Source organism: Dasypus novemcinctus, chromosome 7, assembly GCF_030445035.2.
Source record: "Dasypus novemcinctus isolate mDasNov1 chromosome 7, mDasNov1.1.hap2, whole genome shotgun sequence".
In the NCBI taxonomy this organism is placed as follows: Eukaryota; Metazoa; Chordata; class Mammalia; order Cingulata; family Dasypodidae; genus Dasypus; species Dasypus novemcinctus.
The window spans coordinates 128,258,732-128,279,781 of NC_080679.1; the positions used below are offsets into that span (position 1 = coordinate 128,258,732).

General features: G+C 42.0%; 1 pseudogene; it reads right to left on the reverse strand.

Annotated features, from left to right (window-relative positions):
• Positions 1–4,796: 4,796 nt before the first annotated feature.
• Positions 4,797–21,050, reverse strand: part of LOC101419980 (nucleoporin NUP35-like) — a 42,105-nt pseudogene continuing 25,851 nt past the window's right edge.

Here is a 21,050-nt window from a genome sequence, read left to right on the forward strand (position 1 = left end):
GCGCGCGGACACGCAGGCCCAGCATGCGCACGCGCACTCACACCCCCAGGCACACCCCGTGCACACACGGCCCAGGTGTGAGCATGCACGATTAGCAGGAGAGCCTGTAGAAGGTTTCAAAAGAGACCACAAGGAGAGATGAAATCACTAGTCTGGGCTGCAGGCTGCAGCCAGAGTATTTCAATTCTCTTTCTCTTTTGCTCTCTTTTTAGATGATTCCTTTGTGAGAGAGAATTCCTGGACAGAAAGGGGCTGCATTTCCTTTTAACTTAGAATAGCATTTCTCCCCAGCCGCTTAGGGGAACATTCATTCCACCAGAGTGTAAATGAACTTACACCGAAAAGACAGCTCTGTGGTCAAGTACATTCCGACTGAACTAAAGTAAGCAAGACTCCTCCGAGCCTTTACATCCTAACGTTCTTGGTGAATCACCTAGAGGGAATTTCTGCTGCACACTTTCCTTCCCACGTTTATTTGAGCCCCAACTTACACCACCTGTCTTTTTATTGTTGTTTCCATGTAACTTTTTTCAGCACCAGTGCTCCAAGACAGCAGTTTGAAATATTTAATTTTGAAGGGTTTTCTCTTCTCATTTTGTGATCAATATATGGTAAGAGCGGCAATGCTCACAGCTTCTGTCACCTTGCTCTGCGCCTAGGGTAGGGACCTTGACAAGAAATCGGGAGGTGATTGATCCAGCTGCAGGAGCTGGTTTGCCCCAGGAAGAGCTTTGGGTCTGCTCGTGTTGCCTGCCTGTGTATTAGAGGAGGTAGTTTTCTCTGAATGTAGGAGTCGGGTAGGTCAAGAAAGATGGGACAGTACAGAGAGGAGCACAACCTCCAGATAAGCTTTTTTATTTTTATTTTTAAAATTTGTAATTCTTAAAAAAGATACTTAGATTACATAAATGTTACATAAAAAATGTGGGGGATTCCCATATGCCCTGCTCCCTACCCCTCCCACACACTTTCTCACATTAACAACGTCCTTCATTAGTGTGGTACATTTGGTGCAATTGATGAGCACATGTTGAAGCATTGCTAAGTGTGGATTATAGTTTACAGTATAGTTTAAACTCTTTCCTGTGCAATTTTGTAAGATGTACAATGTCCTGTATCTGTCATTGCAATGTCATTCGGGACAATTTCAATGTCCCAAAAATGCCCCCATATTATGCCTATTTTTCCCTCTCCTTGACCTCAGAACTTCTGGAGGCCACTCTCTACATCAATGATAACATTTCTTCCATTGCTAGAGTAACAATGTATCTGTAGTAGAATACCAGTAAGTCTACTCTAGTCCATCCTTTATTCCCTAAACCTGAGGATTCAGGCCTCAGGGATGGTGATGCCCACTCTGCTTCTAATTAAGAGGGGGCAGATAAGCTTTTTTAAACACCTGTGACTTTGAGCTGGGATGAGCTATTGAACCCCCTATTTTCGTTTATCTGGGAGGACGTGTGTATGTGTGTGTGCACGTGTGTGGGGGTTAATTTGTGGTGTAAAAGTCTTTGCTCCTCTATACTCATTTGAAACTTGTAGGTTTTGAATAACGACATCCACTCACACACCTTCCCATCAACATATAGCCACAGAAGGCATCTTGACACCCACATATGTAGACAGGCGCAGAGGGCCACAGACCCAGGGCCAGCGCATGCCAATTTTCTGAGTTAGAAGATTCCAGCATTTGCCCATCTGCTCCATTGACTCGTTAGGACTCAGGACAATGGGTGGGGCAGTAGCTTTAGAAATGCAAACCTTTGGAGATAATAAAGAATTTATTTATGCCTTTAGGAACTTTTCCCTGTGCCATTAAACTGGAAAATTTCAACTTCCATGATCTCTCTCTCTCTCTCTTTTTTTACACTTCCAGGGGAAGTTCATTTCTCTGAAGACAATGAGAGAAAATGCCCACAGTGAGCAAGAAAGAGATTTATCTAAATTTGTTTTTAAACAAGCAGTTGGAATTGCAGGCACCAAGGTCAGGCTGCAAATAAGTAAGTTAAGAAAGTACAAAATGCCTTGTCTCTGAGGAAGGAAAGAAATGAAGTATTATTGCATCCAGTGCATGGAGGAAAAGGTCAGCTCCAAGCCTGGGAAGAAGCAAGCACACCTTCTAACTGGGAATCAGAAAATCCAGTCTATCTGCTTTTAACTAACACATCAAACCAAGGCTACTTATTGTACCACTTCTCAGGAGAGGTGTGGTTAATACAACAATGGGCAAGTTTGGGAGGAGAGTGTGTGATGCTTGAGCAGAGTGGACCACAAGGCAGCTCAGAAAGATTGTGGGCTCAAACTTTGGCTCAGCACTTACCCTCTGGATATGGCATCTGCCTTCTTTGAGCCTCAGTCTCTTCATCTATCAAATACAGACAATGGTGGCCCCTTTGTGGAGCTGTCAGGAAGCTTAGAAATAACTTATGGGCAGTGGGTGTCATAGTGCTCAGAACATGGAAGGTACTAGAAGAATAGAAATGATTGTGATGGTGTTGGGATGTATGTACACCTGTACTGATTCTTGGCTGCGAATGAGTGGTACCCAGTGGAAGCTGGTAGAGAAGACTTGAGAAGAGAAATCATTTCTTCCTGGGGAGACTGAAGAGCAAGATGAGATCACATACATTTGCCATGGAATAGCTCCATGTTAGAGGCTAAGATATGAAATCTTTCTTTTCATTGTAGAATTTAAATATGCTCACTGAAGGGTATGAAGTAGGAGGATGAAATCTAATTGCTTAAAGGTAGTATAAAAGCAAGATAAATTACAAAACAAGATAAAAGAAAAAGGATACCATTTCATCTCAAGTGAATTTGCGCAGCTTCTCATATGCCATTTTTTCTGATAGCTTTCATGGTCTGTTGGAGCCTAGACTACAGGTTAACGAGATGAGCAGCTTTAGTGATGAGAAGAAGGAGCCAACCTCCCTCTTTTTTACTGAGATGCCCAAAGGCACAAGGCAAGCCTTTCAAATATGAGTAGGTGACCCAAAGCTGGGTGCTATCCCTCTTCCCCTCAGCTTGCTTTGGGGTAACCCCTTGCTGTGCTTGTCCCCCAGGCCCTCCTGGTCTGTTGGCAGCCTATCAGCATTGTCTTAGTTTGCCAAGGCTGCTATGACAAATACCACCCAGTGTTTGGAGTACACAACAGGCCTTCATTGGCTCATGGGTTTGGAGGACAGCACTCCAACCTTGAGGAGTTGGCAGGGTACTCGTTCTCCTGGAGTCGGTTGGTAGCATTCCAGGGCTAGCTTGCCGCCATCCTGGGGTTCCATGTTTGTAGATATGCCTCTGCCCTGTCACATGGCTATCTGTCTCCATCTCTGGATTCTACCCATGGTTTCTCCTAACTAACTTGGTCTGAGTTTTCCCTCTGTTTATAAATACTCCAGTCAATTTGGATTTAGCCCACTGGATTCAATTGGCCCCATCGAAGTAGGCTCTTTGAAGACCTTATTTATAAATGACTTCATTCCCAAAGGATGGGGGGTTAGGACTCAAGTGTGTCTTGGTGGGGGACACATTTCAGTCGGCCACTGGCTTCTCAGGGCCAGAACTCTGTGCTGCTCCCCACTTCATATCTGCCACCTACTCCCTTTCCTGGTGTGTCCTGATACATGATGCTTCAGTGGGACTCTTTGGCTCACTCCAGGGACAGCCCTTCCCCTCCTAGTTCTCCCCCTTCTGACCCCCCTGGCTCTGGGCATGTGAGGCTTCTCCAAGCCTGTCCTGTGCTCCAGGTGGAGGAGATCCTCTGTAATAATGAGATTATGGGGATGACAGGCTGGGTCACCAAGTTCTGTCTGATCATGTTTAAAACTGTGGTTTAGTTGGAGGAATTATTGTTATTTTTAAAAGATACATAGATCACAAAAAATGTTACATTAAAAAAGATGAGAGGTTCCTACATACTCCTCACCCCATCCACCCACTCCTCCCACATCAACAACCTCTTTCATCATTGTGGCACATTCATTGCATTCGGTGAATATATTTTGGAGCCCTCCTGCACCACATGGATTGTACTTTACATTATAGCTTGCATTCTCCCCCAGTCCATTCAGTGGGTTATGGCAGGATATATAATGTCCAGCACCTGTCCATGTAATATCCTTTAGGACAACTCCAAGTCCCCAAAATGCCCTCATATCGCATCTCTTCTTCCTTCTCTATTTTGATGGAATAGAAACAACTTCTAGATTGGTAGTTTTCACAGTGTGATCAGAGGACAATGGGCAGGTCCCTGGGATTCAAAGTGAGTCTTGAGGTCATAAATATTTTCATAGTTATATTGAGAGATTTGTTGTCTTCTTCACTCTCATTCTTTCAGGAGTACACAGTGGGGCCTTCTGGAAGATACGTGATGTGATGATGTCATCATTCTGACGCTGACATTTTGTTTTTTAAAAATTTCTGAGTTTGAATCTCTAATATGATAAAGGTTGGCAGGGGTAACCCGTACAAACCAAAGCTCTTTGGGGGCAAGGAGGCTTCTTCATAAATTTTAAGTGACCAAAAAGTTTGGGAGTTGTTGTTTTAGATCATGCTTGTGCATTCTGCTAAGGTGGGGAGAGAAATACACCATGACCAGGGATTTGAAGGATGCCCAGGCTTTGTCAGAACAAGGGCTGGTGGAGAAGAGACAACTGCCCATGGCATTCATTAATTCTTTCATTTATTCCATGAGGCATTTCAGGGTTCTGTTTAAGTATGCAAGCTGCTTTCCAGGGACGCCACTTGGCACCTCCCTGCACCTGTTTCCTTGTTTGTCAATGAGGATTAAAGCACTTTGCTCACGGGATTATTGTGAAGACTGAAAGGAGAGAATGCAGGGGGATCGCTCAGCCAGGGCCCACACAGGTGGCAGGTGGCTGGTTGTTCTCCGCCTGCCCCTCCCCCTTCTTTCTTTGCCTTGCTCTGTGTCCTGTAGGCAGGCAGAGGCGGGGTGAATCCCGATGGACGTCCTCATCTAGGTTTCCTTGTCCTCTGGCTTCCTACTGAGCTGGAGCCAATGGGAGGCAGTCACCACCAATCCGTGCGCTCCTCCCTGCAAACATGGCAGCAAATTGCCCTCAGGGAGCTTGCAGTCCTGGTAAAGGGATTGGACATGTAGTGATGAAAGAGTTAAGCAAAAGCCTGAAGCCTTCAGTACTCATGAGGCTGGTGCCAGCAGGTCAAATGAAGAAGTATGGGTTCTTGAGAAGTGGGTGACCCTTCCACAGGGCCAGAAAAGCAAAAGGGCATTGGTCAGGGAAGCACGCTTAGCTCTGGTGGGCAGGGAGGGGAGCATCTGATAGATGGGATTGGAGTCTGTCCAGGCTGTGGGCAGATGAGGCTGGAGCAGGATTACAGGCATTTGTGCATGCCACTGGAGTCATTCAAGATGGTTAAGCAGAGGACCAAAGTGATGACAGCGGTGGTTGATGAAATGTCCATGTGGTCCATGTATGGGCTGGAGGAGGGAGAATGTGGAGGCAGGGAAAACTATGTAATCACCTGAGCAAAGAGCTGGAGTGCCAGCCTGGAAGATGGGCAAGGGCAGAGGACAGCTGGACAGAGGAGCTTCCGCCCAGTTGGACTGGTAAGGCTGGCTACCCTGTCTCCAAGTGTGGTCCTCCTGAGGTGGGCAGCAGGGGGCTGCCACGACCCTGGGGTGTAGCCTTTTACTTCTGCCGTCAGCAGCCTGGGAAGCCTTGGGCAAGTTGATTTGCCTTTCTGGGCATCATCTCCTCATCTGTAAGATGAAGGTATGGCTTGCATGGTCCTTATGATACCTGCTGGTGTGATACACTGAGTCTATGTTGGGAAGTCCACAGTGACCCTTCCTCCATCGATGGCACTTCCAACTCCAGGAGGGACTGTGCTTTCAAATAAGAGATTGATGTTTTCGTTTGCTAAATGCTGCCCAAGCAAAATACCAGAAATTGGTTGGCTTTTGTAATAGGGAATCTGTTAGGTTAAAAGCTTACAGTTCTGAGACTGTGAAAATGTCCGAATCAAGGCATCATCAGAGATGCTGTCTCACCGAAGGTTGACTATTGGTGGTCCTGGACTCCCACCACGTGGCAAAATGGTGGCTCTGCTGGTCTCTGCCCTCTCCTTCAGGCTCACTTTCTCCCTGAGCTCAGCTGGGGGAGATTAGGCATTTGGTTCAGCTCCACCCTCTCCTCCAGGTTTCACTGTTTCAGCTTCGGCTGCTCTGCTGATTCCAGCCTCTGTTCTATAGCTGCAGGTGATCCTGGAGTCATCTTCACATGGCAGGGTAAAATGGCAGCACTCTGTCTCTTTGTGTTTCTGCTTTCAGTTCTCCATTTATATAAAACCCCAACAAAGAGGCTGAGACCCACCCTGAGTCACGCCTCACTAATGCAGCCCAATCAAAGGCTCTAAATCAATATAATAAAAAATGTTCTAATCAAAAGATCCCTTAACTGAATCTAACCAAAGGGTCCCACATAATATAGGCTTACATACACAGGAATGGGTTAGCTTAAGAACATAATATTCTGGAGTCCTAAAAAGACTCAAACCAGAACAACCAGTAAGAACAGGGGCTAACAACATTGAACTGATCTTTTTTGAACACTATGATATGTAATGTCCATACATTACCTTATTGAACTATCATAGCAACTTTCCCTCAGTGAGGATTGAATTTGGCTGAAGTTAAGAGAAAACCAGACTCATTGTGGTTGAAATCAATGGGGTATATTTTTCTCATGTAACAAGAAATCTGAAGACAGACACTAGCTGGCCTAGGTTCACTTGCTCAAATATGTCACGACGGACATATGGGTTTATCTTGGTCTTTCCCTCTTGGTCACTGAAGGGCTGCTGCACCTCCAGCCATCATCTTTGTGAAAGGCAGTATGTAGGGGAAGGGGCAGCGCCTGGCATGTTGGTCCTTTTTGTTAGTAAAGGGCACCTTTTTCAGCACCTTCCCCAGTAGATTTCTGCTCTAATTTCATTTACCAGAACTAAGCCATGTGCCACCTTTAGTTACCCAGAACATGTAGTGATCACAACCAAGGGAGAAAGGTTGGAAATGGATTTTGAGTCAGTTGATTAATGTGTCTGAGTATCTTTATTATTGTTCCTTATTTACGGAAGAGGATACCAAGGCTTTGGGAGGTTGAGCCACTTTCCTAACCCTCGGGGGGCCAGAGCCTCCAGCTCACTTTCCTTCCAATCCTGGACCAACAAGACCTGTTTGAGGGAGCCTCATCCCAGTAAAGGGGTATCCATATTCCAGTGGAATCAAATACCAAGGCAAGTTCATAGGCTGGGAGCAATCCACAATGGGAGATGACCTCTTCTTTGCTAAAATTGTTCTGAAGCTAAGTTGTGTGCTGGGATGAGAATTTCCCCTTTTTTAATGGGAAAAAAGATGCTAAGAATATCCGGGAAAAAGGCACATGTGATTGTGACAGTGAAATGGGCAATCTCCTTGCCCTGCCCATTCTGCCCGTGTCTCCTTGAGGACATCCTCCTCCCTCCATCACCTTTTCTATCTCTGGTCCCGCTTTTCCCTTCTAGTCTTTTTCTTGACCACTTAATGCCCAATAGGAATGGTCCCACTCACTCCAAAGCTTAGCACTTGCTGAGCCAGCTCAGGTCCTCTGCCTTTGACCACACACAATGTCTCAACCAGCAGCCTCTGGGGGACAACAGACCATTGTCTTCCTGAACCATGAGGTCAGAAAATGGCAATTTCTTTATTCTTTTTTCTTTCTTCTCTGGAAAATGACCAGATAATTATTTTTTTTTACAGAGATTTAATTTAAATGGAAGTAGAGACCTTGAACCAAGTTGCAAATTAGAATGTAGAATTGGAAACACGCAGACCACACTTTTTGCTCTGTTGCTTTTCTCTGCAGAGAAGCAGGCTGGGAGCCCAGGGCAGGTGTGTGGGCCATTCTCGGGAGCATTTGGCTGAGGATGCTGGGAGCCACCCTCACAATGACTTTGCTCCAGTGATCTTTTATTTAAATGAGGTTTGCGGAAAGACCTCTGTACTTGTGAGCAGGACATCTGGGCATGGGTTGTGTCATGCACTGGCCTATTTTGTTGGTCCCTAGATTTCTAGCCGTGACACTGACAGAGAGGATGTTTCCTGAATTTGGAATTGTTTTTAGTGAGGTAGGCTCCTGAAGCACAATATACCAGAAATGGGTTGGCTTTTACAATGGAGATTTATTGGCTTGTAAGCTTACAGTTCTGAGACTGAGAAAAATGTCCAGATCAAGACATGATCAGGTGATGCTTTCTCTCTGATGATTGGCTGCAGGCTATCCTGAACTTCTTTGTTACATGGCAAGGCACATGGTGGCATCTGCTGGGCTCTCCCTTCTTTCTGGGTTTGATAACTTCAGCTTCTTGCTTCTGACTTTCTTCCTCTCTTTGCTTGAATTTCATTCTCTTATAAAGGACTCCAGTAAGAGGACTCAGATCCACCCTGGGCCATGCCTTCCTGAAGTAACCTGATCAAAAGGTCCCACCTGCAATAGGTTTATACCCACAGGAATGGATTAACTTTAATAACATGATTTTCTAGGGCCACCCAGCTTCACACCATTGCAGTAATGAAACGAGTGTGGACCTGTGTTGCTGAAAGTTTGCCCTCCCTGCCTGCACCCTGAGACCTTGCACAGAGAATGCCACAGCCTCCCTCTGCGTATCTTGCTGTTTCTCAAGGGCCTTTGCCCATGTCCTCCCCACTATTTGCAGCACCTTTCCAATTCATGCGGCTCATACTCACTTACCTGTCAGGTGAGCCCTTGGAATGGACAAGGCCTTCCTCTTTAGTGCCTGTCGTACAACGCATTCCCCAGCTGCTTACCACACCATGTTGAGAAGAGCTCCTTGTTCTTCTTTCTCTTTATGCGTTTATGAGAACTCTGAGAACAGACACCGTGCCTCATTCACTCTGGACCCTAAGACCCCACACAGCACCTGTTCAGGAATGGGCTTTCCACGATCCAGTGTTGAACTGCACCAAATGAGCTACAGAGGTATAAAATTCTCTTTGACAAGGTCCCGCCAAGTTTGTAGATTCCTCTCTGAATGACTGAACCCTTGGAAACCCTGTCCAGCGGCTCTGACAGGATTATCTCTTAAAACAAAAACGGTGTTGCATGGGGGCAGCCAGCCTCGCTTCTGTATTCCTTTCTTGAGATTGTTCCCGTTTAATATTTGCGCCTTGACGCACCCGTTCCTGCTGGAAGGCTTTAATAGCCTGCTTGACATTTTCCATTTTTTGGATGGTTGTTCCTATTAAATTGTTGTAATGAAACAAATGAACATTACTTGCTTGTTTTTCTTCTTCTTCTTCTTCTTCCTCTTCTTCCTCTTCTTCCTCTTCTTCCTCTTCTTCCTCTTCTTCCTCTTCTTCCTCTTCTTCCTCTTCTTCTTCAAAATCTCTTTCTAAATGGACTGTGTACCAAGGCTGCAATAGCAGTAGGTGTTGCCAGGATGACTGAGTTGGTGTTTTGAAAGAAACAGCACCAAAGTGGGCATTAGAGCTGGTTCTCCAAAAAAGATCTAGCCCACCTACGTTGTTTTAGAGACACGGAGATGAGACTAGCCCAGGGTGTAACTGCCAAATTCTTCCTGTTAGAATCGGCATGAGACCTGAGGGGCTTTTATTATTTGTTTGCTTATTTTTCAGTTATTGATGAAATTGTCACTGAAGACCCTTCAGAAACTGCTTAAGTGTAGGAATGAGAATAAAAAATATTCACCCATATTTTCACCACCCAAGGCAATAATTACCGATATTTTAATATTTTTATTAGTCATATGCACAGTGTTACATTTATTTTAATAAATATGCAAATTTAAAGAGAAAAAGTTCTGTAATGTATGACGAAGAAAATGAAAAAAACAAAATCCCAAGTCCTTGAAAATAAATACTGTTAGCTATACTTTCTTCTCTCTAAACAAATAAAAAATGGGATCCTGCCATACGTTTTGTTTGGCAACTGGCTTTTTGTCACTTACGAATATATCATGAACATCTTTTAGAACCAAGAAATACACAGAGCACATTTTAAGTAAGTGAACCGCAGCCCATTATAAAGGTACACCACAATTTATTCCTCGAAATTGTATGGAGATGTGTCAGTTGTTGCCAGTTTTTTGCTACTATGTATAGTACTTTGATAAATAGTTTTGACTGTATAAGAATATACTTCTGCACTCTTATTTATTATTCTGTTAGGAAAAATTTGCATAATTGTAATTTATAGGTCAATGTACTTGTAGGTTTTAGAGACATTTGATATGGACCACCAAATTGCATTCCAGAAGAATGATAGTTGTTTTTCACAGGGAGCACAGGAGAAAGCTCATTTATCCATACCCTTCTTTGCCCTACTCCTTTAAAATTATCCTCTTTTATTTCACCAGTTTTGCATCTTTGAAAATCAGTCATTTCATTGAGAATTAAAAATTTGTCATGCAGTTGTACATAGTTTTCTCTTAAAATGAGCAAAAGACTATATCATACCTGTTTTGTAAACCCTTTCGTAACATTAAAAATTTTTGTTTTTCTCTTTTTTATTGATTAGCATTGTGAGATGTTTGTCTGTATTATTGATCTTTTCTCAAAACGAGCTGTCAGTTCTGCTTTTAAGGATTTTTTCAGCTTTTATATTTAATAATTTCTTTCTCTTTCTTGAGTTTTTTAAATATACCCTCCACCCCTGTTAGACTCACTTCCATTCAATTTTAAGATCTCATCTCTGATGACGCCCTGTCTTCCAGGAAGCCCTCCTGGAACTTCTAGGCAGGGCCAGGTGCTACTTCTGGGCTCCCCACCCCTAGACTTCCCCATCATGCCTGGACCACTGTCTGGGATGTCACTGATGACTGATTTTCCCCAACTGGACTGGCAGTCTGGGAGGCCTGGGCCTGCCCTGCCTTGGGCCCCGCTGGGCCTCAGCCTTGAGTCCAGGCACAGAGCCGGCTGCTCTCCAGAAATACGTGTTTGGCAGTTAGATGACTCACTTCTCCCTTCTCTGACCCCTGCAGCCACTGGAGTCTGCAGCTGCCCGGGGACCACCCCAGAGATGGACGAGAATGTGGCTTGGACAGTGACACCAACAGCCACAGGTCTGTCCTCCAGGGTGCTGGAATCTGAAGAAGCTGGTTGGAGCCCAGTCAAGTCCAGTTCCCATTGGACTGGTGCTGGCTGTCCAAGACAAGGCCACGAGGTTGGCAACTGCAGCTGCTGCCCCAATGCCGTGGTGCCTGCGGCTTTCCCTACACCAAGGGCATGAAAGTTCTTGTCCAAAGTAAGCATGAGCTAAAGGCAAGGCTGGCCTTGTGCCTGAGGCCCATAACAGCCAGGCCATGGACACCAAAAGTAAGTCCATGACCAAGGTCAAGGCCAACACTAAGAGAACTCCTGGGGAGCAGCTCCATCCAGGAGTGGCATGGCCCCAGAGGTGTTTGCCATGGCTGCTTCGCAGGCTCCTTGCTCCATCAGGGTCTCCCTCAAAGGTTGATTCATCCATCTCAGCCAGCCTCTGTGTGACATAGCTGGTCTCCCTCAGGCATTCAAACTAGACCAGAACATTCTGGAAATTCCACCCCATTTAAAAAAATTATTGTAAAGCACACATAACAAAATTTACCACTGTGCCATTTTAAGTGCACAGTTCAGTGGCATTAAGTACATTCATGACATGGTGTAACCATCACCACTAGCAAGCTCCAGTACTTTTTCACCACCCCAGATGGAAACCCTATCCCATTAGGCAGTCACTCCCTGTTCCTTTGTCCCTACAGTCCTGGAAAACCATTAATCTGTTTTCTGTCTTGATGGATTTGCCTATTTTGGACATTTCATATAATAGAGTCATAAAATATGTGGCCTTTTGTTTCTGGCTTCTACTTAACATACATTTTCATGGTTCATCCACGTTATTGCATGTATTTGTCCTTCATTCTTTTTTTTGCTGGATAGTATTCCACTGCATGAATATGCCTCATTATTATTTTTTTTTTAAACTATTCATCAGTTGATGGGTAGATATTTGGATTGTTTCCCCCTTTTGTCTATTTTGAATAGCGCTACTATGGACATTTGTTTAGAGTTTCTGTTTGAATGTCCATTTTTAATTCTTTTGGATATATACCTAAAAGTGGAATTGTTGGGTCATATGGTAATTCTGTTTAACTGATTGCAAAATTGTCAAGCTGTTTTCCATAGCATTTTACATTCCCACCAGTAATGTATTAGATTCCAATTTTTCCACGTCCTCTCCAACATTCATTTCCCATTAAAAAAAAAATTTGGTCATTTCTTGGCAGGTGCAAAATGGTGCCTTATTGTGGTTTCAATATGCATTTCTCTAATGACCAATGATGAGCCTTTTTTCATGTACTTATCTATAGCTCTTTGGAAGAATGTTTAATCAAGTCCTTTGCCCATTTGAAAATTAGGCTGTTTGTCTTTTTTGTTGTTGAGTTATAAGAGTTCTTCAAGCTGATGTGGCTTAGTGGTTGAGCACCAGCTTTTCAAATGTGAGGTTCCGGGTTCAATCCCCGGCACTGGTACCTCAAAAAAAAATCTATAGCTTCTATTTTGGAGTGGATGTTACTCAAGAAGTTGGGCACCTGCTTCCACATGGGAGGTCACAGGTTTGGTTCCTGGTGCCTCCTAAAAACAAACAAACAGCTAACAAACAAACAAATGAAAAAAAAACAACTCAGGGAACTGATGTGGCTCAGTGGTTGAGCACCGGCTTTCCATATACAAGGTTCAGGGTTCAATCCCTGACCCCAGTACCTGAAAAAAAGAAAAAAGAGTTCTTCATATATGCTGGATACTAGAATTTATTAGATATATGATTTGCAAATACTTTTTTGCCTATTCAGTGAGATATCTTTCAACACTTTTGATAGTGTCTTTTATTCACAAAAGCTTTTAATTTTAAATCTTATTTATCTGTTTTTGTTGTCATTGCTGCTTGTGCTTTGGTGTAATATCTAAGGAGCCATTGCTAAATCTAAGGGCATGAAGGATTATGCCTGTTTTCTTCTAAGTTTCATACTTTTAATTCTTATAATTATGCCTTTGATCCATTTTGAGTAAAATTTTGCATATGGTGTGAAAAAGGGTTCACCTTCATTCTTTTGCATGTGGATATCCAGTTTTCCTAGTACAATTTGTTGAAGGGATTAATCTTTTCCAATTGAATGTTTTTGGCACTCTTTTAGGAATCAGTTAACCAGAGAGGTGGGTTTATTTACTGACTCTCAATTCCATTCCATTGATCTATATCTTAATCTTGAGCCAATACCACTGTTTGTTGATTACTGTTACTCTGTAATAAGTTTTGCAAACAGAAAGTGAATCTTTCTATTTTCTTCTTCTTTTTCAAGATTATTTTGTCTATTTTGGCTCCCTTATAATTCCTTATGAATTTAAGATTGGCTTTTTCACTTCTACCCAAAAGACCATTAGGACTTTGATAAGGATTACACTGAATCTATAAATCACTTTGGGAGTATTACAATTTTAGCATATGAATTCTTCCAATCCATGACCATAGTCTATCTTTTATTTATTTAGGTCTTTTTAAGTTTCTTTCAGGAATATTTTATAGTTTTCAGTGTACAAGTCCTTCACCTCCTTGACTAAATTTAATCCTAGATTTTTCTTTTGATGCTATTATAAATGTTTTCCTAATTTCCTTTTCAAGTTGTCCATTGCTAGTGTATAAAATACACCTGATTACTGTATATTGATCTTGTATCCTGCAACTTTGCTCAAAGTGTTTATTGGCTCTAGTAGCTTTTTGTGGATTTTTAAGAATATTCTACATATAAGTTCATGTCATCTCTGACTAGGGATTATTTTCCATCTTCCTTTATAATGGATACCTTTTATTTCCTTTTCTTACCTGGTTGGTCTGAGTAAAACTCCTAGGTTGTTGATTAAAAATAGTGAAAGTTGGGCTTCCTTATCTTGTTCCTGATCTTATGGGGAAAGCTTTTGTTTTTTCATCATTGAATATGATGTTAGTTATGAATTTTTCACGTATGTGCTTTATCATAATGAGGAAATTCCCTTCTATTCCTAGTTTATTGAGTGCTTTCATGAAAGGTATTTGATTTTGTCCAATGCCTTTTCACCCTTCATTCAGTTAATGGGGTATATTACATTGGTTGCTTTCTTTCTCTATGTTGAATTATCCTCACTGTCCTGGGACAAATCCTATTAGTCATGGTGTATCATTCTTTTAAGACGCTGCTGGATTTGGTTTGCTAGTATTTTGTTGCAGATTTTTGCATCTGTATTCATCAGGGTTATTGGTCTATAGTTTTCATTTCTTGTGATGTCTTTATCTGGCTTTGGTATCAGGGTAATGCTGGCCTCATAGAATGAATTTAGAAGTGCTAACTTCTCTCCTATTTTTTGGAAGAGTTTGAGAAGGATTCGTGTTAATTCTTATTTAAATTTTTGGTAGAATTCACTGCAAAACCATCCAACCCTGGACTTTTCTTTATTGTGAGGTTTTTGATTACTGATTCAATCTCATTATTGTTTGTAGGTCTATTCAGATTTTCTTTTTTTTTCTTGAGTCATTTTTAGAAGTTTGTGTGTTTCTAAGAGTTTGTCTGTTTCATTTAAGTTATCTAATTTGTTGGTGTACAATTGTTTTCAGTATTCTCTTATAATCCTTTTTATTTCCATAAGGTTGGTATTAAAACCCCACTTTCATTTCTGATTTTAGTGATCTTAGTCTTCTTTCACTTTTTCTTTAGCTAAAAGCTGGTTAATCTTGTGGTTCTTTTCAATGAACCAACTTTTGGTTTCATTGATTTTCTCTATGTTTTCATATTTTTTATTTCATTTATCTCCACTCTAATATTTATTCTGTCTTTCCTTCTCTCTCTAGGTTTTATTTTGATATGATTATTCTATGTTTTTGAGTTGTATGGTTTATTTTAAAAATTTATTATTTATCATTTTGTCTCAATACTATTTCATTTCTTTTGTTCTGCTAAGCTGTCTAGGGACATGGATTATCTGTATATCACTAGGTTCTCAGCTCCTTTAGTGTAAGGGTCGTGTGTGTTTCCTGCACCACTAACTTTCCAGTTTATAGTACGGTGTGTTGCACAGAGAAAGTGCATTGTCCACATTGGTTGAATAAATGAATGAATAAGTGAATGAATAGTAGATTTAGGGAATCTGTCTTCCTTTAACATTCTAAATTTTCTGCATAGAAAAGCATTGCATTTTGGCTCAATTGTACCAATATATATCAATGCTTCATAAAATTTTGTCTGGTTATTGTATATTTTTCTAAGTTTGTTATGGATTTATTTTCAAATATATGTTCCATTCATTGGATGTATCCTATTATACTTCACCATTAACCTGTTAATATAAAATTGAGATATTGCCAATTATTTTTGTTACCAAAGGTGTTATGTACTTAATTGTTTATTTTACCTATTCTACTTTTTTAAAAAAAAACTAAAATTGATTAAGCCCTCCAAAAATCAGAGAGGTACAGAGAATAAAGATGTCCCAAATGGCCCATTTATTAATGAATACATTTCTTATGTGGGAGAAGTTGAACTATGAAGAGTGGAAGAGAATGGAAAGTGAAAGCTTCATTTCCCAGTTTCTGTCCTTCTCTCTGGAGGACAGAAAACTTACTATTTCCTAGAATCCAAGGTTCCTTAGTGTCAGCCCTTTCTTGATGTTACCGGAAAGTGTTAATGGGCATTTGTCACACCAACTTTGCAAAGGCTACCTGGCTGGCAGGGTGTAAGTGGTTCCAGGTTGTAAGAACCATCCTTTTTTTTTTTTTCACAAAGGTCACGTGAGCATCTTAGGGTTATTGAAACATGGTATATCTAATTCCATATGTTTTCATCTATGTGAAAAGGGCCATATTATTCATAATTGTTTTACACCTGTCAGTGAAGTTAAATAAATATGTTAAGTTACATAACTGTAATTGGAAGAACCAGAATTTGAAACAAGTTCACCTGCTATGGAAGCACATATTTTTAACCACTCTAACATCTGTTTCTAGGATGGCACACTTGGCACCAATAGGGAGAATGTGCAAGGAAGCAGGGTCAGATTCAATGATAAGAAATAACAGCATGGCCCTTGCAATGGGACTGGCTGCCTTGTGATGAGAAGGCTGGAGGTGATCACATTTTGGCAAAATGACCTTCTTTTGTCAATGCTATTTGGGATTGACTCATGTTCTTCATAAAAGGTATGTTTAGGTCCCAGCCCTGGGCTTGTGGGTGTGAACCCATTTGTAGTTGAGACTCTTGAAGGTGTTGTTGTTAAGGTGGGCCCAAACTGACTGAGGGTGAGCCTTAATCTAATGTGATTGAAGTCATTATAAACAAAGGAAATTTGACACAGAAAGAGAAGCCACAGGGTGCAGCCGGAAGCTAGAAGTCAATGGAACCTGGGAGAGAAAGGAGAAGATGCCGCCATATGCATTGCCATGTGATGGAAAAGCCAAAGGAACCCCAGATTACCAGCCTGCCAGAAGAATTGACCCCCAGAGGAAGCCCCTGATACTGTGAGCTGGGAAGCTTAGATAGATGTTATGGAAATATTTTATCAAGATTATGCATGCTATGTGAAACATAGAGTAGGGGAGACTTTCCGAGGACAAGTGAGGGGCAGGGTGAGCAGTTGATAGCAGAGTGTGCTTTGGGGGGAAGGCATGAGGTGGGGTTACTCTGTCAACTCTGTCCCTGATTTGCCATGAAACTTTAAGCCAATGTGCCTTTGTGCCTCAGATTCTTTAACATTAAAATGGGAGAAGCTGGACTTAATGAATACAAATGCACCTTCTAATGTACTAATTTTATGCCTAATTTTTTTTGAACCTGGAGTTTTGTTGGGTAGGAAGAGAAATCTTAGATACAGATATCCTGGGATGGGGTATTTTCAGCTCTGGGCTATGGAGCACTGGGAACTTTTCCTATTTAGAACTCTAAAAAAAGGAAATACATGTCCACTCCATCTAATCTGTTCAAGACTTCAGAGTGACTGACTGCCAAAAAGTGAGCAGAGGTGGAGAGGAGCTGAGATAATTTGTAACAGAAGCAATGATGTGCCAATTCCCTGATTCCCAGTGCTGGACCTTCTTACTGCAGCTTGCTTCTGGGGTGCCATAGCTAAGACCTTCACCCAATGACAGTAGCTTAAGTTACTGGAATGAACCAGGTTTTTTAAACCATTCCATAGGAGACAATAGATTTTGGGGGATAAGATTGCTCAAAGCAAGAAAACATTTGTCACATTTCTATTTGTATGTGGATTACACAGACACTGGTTGCTTGCCTCCTTTCTTCATTCAATCCTTTAATATTTTCTGAATACTCCTATGCATCAAGCATTTTCTAGATGCTGAAGATACAATGGTGAACAGACAGAATAAAAAATACCTGTCCTCATGGAGCTCACATTCCACTAGTGGGACAACAAATTAACCCACAAATATATAATTATGCCAGGTTGTGAGATTATGAAGTGCTGGGGAAAAATAAGACAGGGTAAAGGCAGAGGGAGTGGTCAAACAGGTAGGGATGGCCCTATTGTCTATTGCAGGGATGGTCAGAGATGGCCTGTGTGAAGGGTAAATTATAGGGACACAAGGAGAGCAGTTAGGAGGCTCCTGAGAAGTCTGGAAGAAATGGCAGGAACTTGGACTGAAATGGGAGTGGCAGAGATGGTGAGATGTGGTTGGATTCCAGAATATTTTGCAAGAAAAGCCAATGGGATTCACTACCAGACTGGATGTGAGGGATGAGGGAAAGAGGGAGATGAAGATGACAGAGATTCTTGGCTTGAGCAACTGGGAGAATGGATGTGCTATTTATTGCTGTGGGGAAGCCTGGGGAAGAGGGGTTGGAGGAGGGTAAGGAATTGGGTGTTTGTTTTGGACCTGCATGTTGATGTCCAAGGGGAGCTGCTAGGTGTGGAGCCAGATCATGAGTTTGGAGCTCAGGCTGTGGGCTGGAGCAGGGACTATTTGGAGCATATATGGGCCTGTCATTAAGGCTGTGGGACCTGCTGAGGCACAAGGCAGCCTGGCAGCAGGCTGAATTGGGAACTGTCACTCCCACAGCACACTTAGGTGGGTTCCAGGATTGGGAAGGGGCTGTGGGAGAACCTACTTTAGTCTAAAGTCCCTGCAGGTTCTCCATTTCAGCCTTTCCAGGGAGTGCTGGACTCTGGGAATTGTTGGGCAAGTGACAACATTAATAAGGTTAATACTTTAATCCTCATTTAAAGTCTGTTAGACTCTATTACTGTTTTTTTTTTGTGTGTGGTGGTTGTTCCTGTTGTTTTTTGTTTTTTTCCTTCCGTGTTTTCAATTCTACACAATGTATGCAGATGACCAGCAGGATATTGTTCAATGACATCCTTCACCTCATATGGGTGCAATGTTTCTTTAAACTTTTATTTTGCAACATGGAATTTCATAATTCTGTAGAGCACTACATTGTACATTAATCTTTGAAACTATAAAGAGTCACCCAAATAACGTATCAGTGAACATAAGAAATGGGGGCAGGGGGGAAGCATCCACCCAATTGCTTCATGCTCTTACAGAAATGCAGCATCAAAACGAGAGATTAGAGTAGACCATTTAAGAACATCTCAGGAAAGGCACACCTTGAGGTTAGAGAAACGCATTAAAAAGAGACCTCAAATTGCTGTACCTTTTAAATGTCCATTGAAATCCCAAATTAAAATTGAAATAAAAATGCAATTTTACCTTTCCAGAAGATCTCTAGAAGTACAAGATATGACTCCTAGTGAGCATCCCTTAAAAAAATATAAATGCCAAAACAGTCTTATATGTAGCTATATGCATTGCAGAGATGCAGATGTGTTTTGATTAAAACTAAAGGTACAGAGAGGTGAGTTACAGCACTCCAGATCTCCAATGCATTGTTATCTTGGCTGGGAACATCCCTTGAGAATAAACACAAAATACGCTCTATGAAATGTAGAATAGCATGGAATGAAATTGGGAACCTTCATAATTGGTTTTCATAGACACAGGCCATGTTGGTGGAAGGATTTGAGTCCTAGGGCCATGAATTCCACAGCGACCTTGAACCCATTCAAGTGACTTCAGATTAAACTCTGACTGTAGCTGGGATTGCAAGGGTAACTATGCATAAAAAAATAAGGCATGGAAGAGTTTGCAGCCTCCATGTTGCCTTCTTCATCCTGATAAGTGGCCTGATCTTCAGGTATTTCATGTCATGGCACTCAATGAAAAAGATGAACTCCACTTCTAGCTGTTCTTAGACCTTGGGAGGAGTCACTGGAGCTCCGTCTGTCTGATGGGACCTCTCTGTCCTGCTTGCCCTCATCATCAGTAAAGTGCTGATAATGAATGTGATGATGCTGGGCACCTAGTAGGAACTCAAGGAAAATTCATTGAATAAATGCTTAATAATTTTATTTATTTTATTTTTTTTAATTCATTAAAAAAATTACATTAAAAAAACATGAGGTCCCCACGCACCCACCACCCACCCCACCACTCCCCCCACAGCAACACTCTCCCCCATCATCATGACACATCCATTGCATTTGGTGAATACATCTCTGAGCATCGCTGCACCTCCTGGTCAATGGTCCACATCATAGCCCACACTCTCGCACGTTCCATCCGGTGGGCCATGGGAGGATCTACAATGTCCGGTAATTGTCCCTGCAGCACCACCCAGGACAACTCCAAGTTCCGAAAACGCCTCCATATCTCATCTCTTCCTCCCATTCCCCGCACCCAGCAGCCACCATGGCCACTTTTTCCACACCAATGCCATATATTCTTCAATTACTAACCACAATAGTTCATGAATAGAATATCAGTAAGTCCACTCTAATCCTTACTCTATTCCTCCATCCTGTGGATCTTGGCTTGGTTGTGTCCATTCCACATCTATGTCAAGAGGGGGCTTAGATTCCACCTTGATGCTGGATGCAATCCTCCTGCCTTCAGTTGTAGCCACTCTTGGCTCCCTGATATGGTGGTTGACTTTCTTCAACTTCATGTTAGCTGAGTGGGGTAAGTCCAATAAATCAGAGTGTAGGAGCTGAAGTCTGTTGAGGTCAGGGCCTGGCTATCATATGGTCAGTCCAGAGATTCAGATCCCCTAGATATATCTTAAACCCCAGCACCAACTACAATACTGGTAAAGTAACAGGAAAGGCTTGTGAAAAGAGATCACATCTGAGTCCAGCTCCATCACGCAGAAACACCAACTCCAAAGAAGGGCCAACTGACACAGCAGTGAACTCCATCTGCCATGACCATAAAACCTGTGGGTCTCTGTAGCCCTCAGAAGAACCAATACCTGGGGTTGTATCTTCTTTATCTGTCTCTGAGACTCTGCTCGGTGTGCATAAGGGCAACCCCTCTGATAACCTCCCGGCTCTTTTTTAGAGACTCATAGCCATATAAACTCATTTGTCCTTTCCATTTCCCCCTTGATTTAGGTCAAAAAGCATTTTTACCTCCTGTTATTATATGTAGACAGGGATATTCTGTTGGTCCGAGTTGAACCTTTTATTCAAGGTCATTATCTAGTTACGTCATCAGCTGGTAATTGCTTAATGATTTTAAATAAGAGTCAAGGGGTTCTCTTCTTTCCAAAGGAAAGATAAATATTTAAATGAAAAATTACAGCCTTCCACTTACCATTTCCTAAGACCCAGAATTTCAAAGATGTTGCCTGTGATTCATTTTGGCAAATTCATTCATTTGTTTGACAAATATTTATTGATTGCCTGCATACCCAACCTTTAGTAAACTTTGGGGATATAACAATGGATAATACAAGGTCTTGCCTTCCAGAGTTTATATTCTCGTGGAAGTGGACAGACAATAAATAAGTAAACAGATATAATAGAATATAATGTCAGGTATTTGTATATTTATGAAGGGAAAGAAAGCAAAGGAAGGGAATCATGTGTGGTGGAGGTGCCATTTGGATGGGTTGGCCTGGGAAGCAACTCAGAGGAG